This window comes from Arachis hypogaea, chromosome 19 (genome assembly GCF_003086295.3).
Source record: "Arachis hypogaea cultivar Tifrunner chromosome 19, arahy.Tifrunner.gnm2.J5K5, whole genome shotgun sequence".
Taxonomy (NCBI): domain Eukaryota; kingdom Viridiplantae; phylum Streptophyta; class Magnoliopsida; order Fabales; family Fabaceae; genus Arachis; species Arachis hypogaea.
In genome coordinates, this window is record NC_092054.1 from 89,015,299 (window position 1) to 89,020,725 (window position 5,427).

The 5,427-nt window shown below is 41.2% G+C and overlaps 1 non-coding gene across 1 annotated transcript; it reads left to right on the plus strand.

The window, feature by feature from the left end:
- Positions 1–512: 512 nt before the first annotated feature.
- Positions 513–617, plus strand: LOC112781150 (small nucleolar RNA R71). Its single transcript, XR_003191944.1, has one exon. It is a non-coding gene; the product is annotated as a small nucleolar RNA R71 (small nucleolar RNA).
- Positions 618–5,427: the final 4,810 nt, after the last annotated feature.

A 5,427-nucleotide genomic window follows, 5' to 3' on the forward strand; every position in this document is an offset into this window, starting at 1 on the left:
TATGATTGTGGTATTGATTGGCTTGGTATGGCTTGGTATGATCTTAATTGTGGTTTTGTTTGTTTCCCCACCCAAAATTTAGGTAGTTCTTCCAACTTGGATTGTATGTCTTGGAGTTTGGATCATATGGTGGTCTAGAATTGTTCACATAATTAGCTTGCTCCCATTCACCTTCAACCTCTGGTGCTTCTCCTTCTTGTTGAGGGGCTTGGGCTTGGATGGCTGAGACTTGGTTACTCTCCATCTTCTTGGTCAAGGCTGCTAGTTGTGCAGTAGTGATCAATTTGTTTTGGGCCAGCAAGGCATCCATTGAGTTGAGCTCTATTACTCCTTTCTTTTGAGTTCTTTCTGACACATAGAAGTACTCATTCTCAGCAACAGTCTCTATGACATCTATGGCTTCTTCAATGGTTTTCTTCTTGTTGAGCGAGCCTCCAGAAGAATGATCTACTACTTGCTTTGACTCATATGACAGCCCTTCATAGAAGATGTGTAGTTGCACCCACTCATTGAACATATCCAGTGGGCATTTTCTCGTCAAATCTTTGAACCTCTCCTAGGCCTCATAAAGTGTTTCACCATCTTATTGTCTGAAAGTTTACACCTCAGCTCTAGCCAGTTGACTCTCTGTGGAGGGTAGAATCTTGCTAGAAATTTGTTTACAACATCATCTCATATGGTTAGGCTCTCCTTGGAAAATGTTTCTAACCACTTTGCTTCCTTATCTCTGAGTGAGAAAGGGAACAAAAGTAGCTTGTAGGTGTCAAGGTGCACACCATTAGACCTTACAGTATCACAAATCCTCAAAAATATAGTGAGATGTTTGTTTGGGTCCTCTTGAGCTCCTCCTCCATATGAACAATTATTCTGAACGAGTGTGATGAGTTGAGGTTTCAACTCAAAGTTGTTAGCATGGATTGTTGGTTTGAGGATGTTGCTGCCACAATTTCCTGGATTTGGGTTGATGTAGGAGCCTAAGACTCTCCTCTCTTGCCCAACATGATTTCCGGCATCCCCTCCAACATTGTCTTGCACTTCGTCATCCATGGTGGTCCTCAGATCTTCCTCCACTAGTTCCTCTCCAACTATGCCTTTGCCTCTTGCTTCCCTCCTTAATCTAAGGAAGGTTCTCTCAGGTTCACTATCAAAAAAGGATGAAGTTTCTCCCCTTCTACCTGTCATACATTCATCAAACAGCAAGTAGAGGACAAGCGAAAAAATCACTATAGTTAAGATTAATGGTTAACTTGGTTGATGCAATTAATCAAACAGTTCGAAGAATGGAAATTTGAATAATGAATAGCTAAAATAATCAAAGTAAAAACAAAGAAAACAGAGTGGACAGAAAAATGAAGAGCTAAAAAAAATAACAAAGTAAAAAAAATGCTTAATCTAGCTCTCCCAATCAATTTAATCATTGTCAAATTCAAACCAATTCCCGGCAACAGTGCCATAAAACTTGATGAGCCGAATTCACCCCCCATATAAAAAAATGGTGAATCCGTTCTTTTGGAAAGCGCACCAAAATTATTGTCAAGTAATAACCTACAGTGGAGTGGGATCGTATCCACAGAGATTGGTAGATTCGAGCAATTTTAATCAATTGCTGAATTAGTTAAGCTAAGCAAATAGATTGTGATTGCAGAATTCTAAATGTGCAGAAATATAAATGACTCAAAAGTAAATGAAAGAATTAAATGGCAGAATTGGAAATGAGAACAAAGTAAAGAGCAGAAGCTTAAATGACTTAATTGTAAATGGGGACGGAGAATTGCAGAATGTAAAGAAAGCTATAAAGAAAGTGGAAGATAAGAATAGGGGAATTCATTGAGATCAGGAGATGTTCTCTCTTTGGATTAAATCTAGCTCATATCCTCTTCAATCATGCAACTCATTGACCTCTTGGGAATCATGATTGATTGAGCCCCAATCCCTTGGTAACTCAATCTCTCAGATCTTGATCAATAGCCAATTTCTTGGTCTAATTGCTCATGAACAGAGATATACTTGGTCCCTGATTACACCACACATCATCATAGGTCCAAGTAGAGGGAGGATTTTATGTTACCATATCCAAACACCAAAATCCATATCCTACTCAAGTATGAGAAGGGATTTTTAGCATGGTTTCATGTTTCCTTTCCCAAGGTTCCCATGAAACCCATTTTGCAATCAACCCCTTTTCCAAGGTGATTGAACACTAGTATGAAGAACGAAATTCCTTCTAGAAAATCAAAGAGAAGATAAAGAGAAAAAGAAATTCACTATCATTAACCCATCAAGTACAACAGAGCTCCCTCTCTCAATGAAAAGGAATTTAGCTACTCAAAGCTTCAAGAAAAAGTAAGAAATGGAAAAAGTGATTTTAACTATGCTTCAACTAATAGCTCAACTGCTTAACCCCTTCTTCAGTACTTTCAAGGGGTATTTATACTACTCCTAGCACTAGCAATTAAAGAAAAATACAAAATTGAAAAGAAAATTACATTTTTGGAGGGAAAAGAAACTCAATAAATGTGATCTCACAGCTGGCGTGTGGCTGGCACTTCAGTGGCGTGCCACGCCTTGCTCTGATTCTGCCTTGGCGTGCCACGCCCAATCCTCAAGTGGCACGTCTCCCTTCATTGACCACCCTGCCGTGCCACACCTTTGAGCCCAAGTGGCACACCCAGGCCTTTTTAAAGCCTTGGATAGCCTGGCATGCCACGCCTTCGAGCCCAAGTGGCACGCCCAGGCCTTTTCCTTCTTCTTTTCAGCTTCTGGAAATTTGAACCAAGGGTCTGGCGTGCCACGCCTGATGTGTGGAAAACGATCCAACACGAAACTAACCGGCAAGTGCACCGGGTCGCATCAAGTAATAAAACTCACGGGAGTGAGGTCGATCCCACAGGGATTGAAGGATTGAGCAATTTTAGTTTAGTGGATGACTTAGTCTAGCGAATCAACAGTTGATTTGAGTGGTTTGTATTTGACAGAAGCTAAATTGCATGAAATTTAAAAGGGAGAGGGACAATTGACAAGAAATTAAAGAGGGCAGAAAATAAAAGTGCTCAATCTTAAAGAACAAGAAATTAAATTGCAGAAACTTAGATTGCAAGAAATGTAAATTGCAGAATCTTAAGATGCAAGAAATTTAAATAACTTGAATCGTAAAGGGAATTGGGAATTGGATTTGCATATATTAAACAAGAGAAAGTAAGATTTAACAAACAGAAATGTAACAGATGGACTCAATTAAACCGGATCTTGAATGAAAATGAAAATAAGCTTGGTGTAGCAATGAAACAAGGAAATTGAAATTGAAAGCTGTAGATCTCAGGACTCAAGAGACTAGATAGCCAAGTCTTGATCTCACTGCCTTCCTAGATCTAGCAAGAACAATTGCAAAGGAAATAAAGAAAAGTAAATTGCAGAAGTAGTAGAAGAAGAAGCAATTAACAGAGATGGAAATTCAATTATGCAGAAAATTAAATAAGATCTCAAGGTGAGATTGAAACAGAAGTTCTTCAATTCTCCACCCAAGATCCAAAGCAAGAAAAGTAAAGAGTGCTGAGCAAGAACAAGGAAGAAGAGAGATCAATTCTCCTTCCTAATTCTCTTGAATTCTAAAAAACAACAACTAAAATGTAAAGGTGAGCTCTCTCTCTAAGTGTTCTAAGAATTCTAAAAGAAAAGCTCCCGGAAAACTTAAATCCTAAGCTATTTATACACTTTCTTCAAATGGTCTTCAAGCCTTGAATTGGGCCTTTGCTCTTGATGGAATTGGGTTGATAAAAGCCTCTGTTGATTGTACTTGGAGTTGGAGAGAAACCCATTGTGAATCGGGACATAAAGCACAAAAGCTTGAGTCAAAGTTTGAGGTAAACTTTGGCTCAAGCTTTTTATACCAGCCACCCCCTTTTGCTGCTATCCACGTTTGAGCTAAAGTTTGAGGTCAAACTTTAAGCCAAACATGGATCACCTTGTATGCATGTGTGGCGCCAACGTTTGCCAAAAAGCTTGAGGCAAACGTTGGCGCAAGCTTTTCTCCTCCAGGGTGTTGGTGTGTGGCGCCAACGTTTGCCAAAAAGCTTGAGGCAAACGTTGGCGCAAGCTTTTTCCTCCAGGGTGTTTGTTTTGTGGTGCCAACGTTTGCCAAAAAGCTTGAGGCAAACGTTGGCGCAAGCTTTTGCTCCATACAGGGTGTTTTCAACTCTTCCAAAAGTTTGAGCTAAAGCTTGAGGCAAGCTTTGGCTCAAGCTTTTTGTTCTCTCTTGCTCCTAGCCATTCCTTCTTTCTTCAACCTTCTTCAAAACTCTTTTCACCTATCATCAATCAATCAGAATAATCAAAGCTATGCTCCAAATCATGAGATTGTGTTTTTTTCATAATATATGACAATTATAGCACAAAATCTCATGAAAATGCATTAATTTATCTATGGTTGATTGAATCACGGAAACATGAAATTCTACCCAATTGGCTTACTTATGGTTCAAGAAAGTGCATAAAATCAATTGAAAACAAAAGAAAAGACTAGTGAAACTAGGCTAAGATGACTTGTCATCAACGCCCATGCTATGTACTTGATCTATCTCTCTGGAAAGTTTAACTAGCATGGCTCGCCCAAGGTCTGACGTGCCACGCCCATCATGTGCCTGGCTCCTTTACTTGGCGTGCCACGCCCAGAACTCAAGTGTCACGCCCAGGTCTTCTCCTGGTTGATTGGTGATGATGGCGTGCGCCTTCATTTGCCTTGGTTCTAGTAGTTGGCGTGCCACGCCCAGCATTCAACTGGCACGCCCAAGTGAGAATCTTGAGCTGGGGTGCCACGCCTTCGACACCAAGTGGCATGCCCAGCCTTTGCTTTGGCCTTCTTTTTACCTTTGCGTGCCACGCCCAGATGCTCAAGTGGCACGCCCAAGTGATTTTTAAAGCTGGCGTGCCACGCCTTCAATCTCAAGTGGCACGCCCAGCCTTTTTAGCCTTCAACATCTTCTCTGAAATTTTGTACTAGGGTGCCACGCCATACTGCTCAAGTGGCACGTCCATTCATTTGTTGCCTTCTTAGCATAGTGTGCCACACTTGGCTCCTCAAGTGGCACGCCCAGGTGATTTTCAAGTTGGTGTGCCACTTCTTCGATACCAAGTGGCACGCCCATGGCTCAAGTGATGGGTTAGGCCTGCCACACCCCTTTGGTGGCCTTCATTGTTGCTCTCTAGAAAGTTGTACCGGCATGCCACGCCCAGCTTCTGGCGTGCCACGTGATGCGCATAAACTAGTTATGCTACGATTTAGGAAATTGCACGATCGGCAAAATTCCTTCCAGCAAGTGCACCGGTTATCGTCAAGTAAAAACTCACAATAGAGTGAGGTCGAATCCCACAAGGATTGGTTGAGTGAGCAATTCGGATTAGAAGTATGTTCTAGTTGAGCGGAATCAAGAT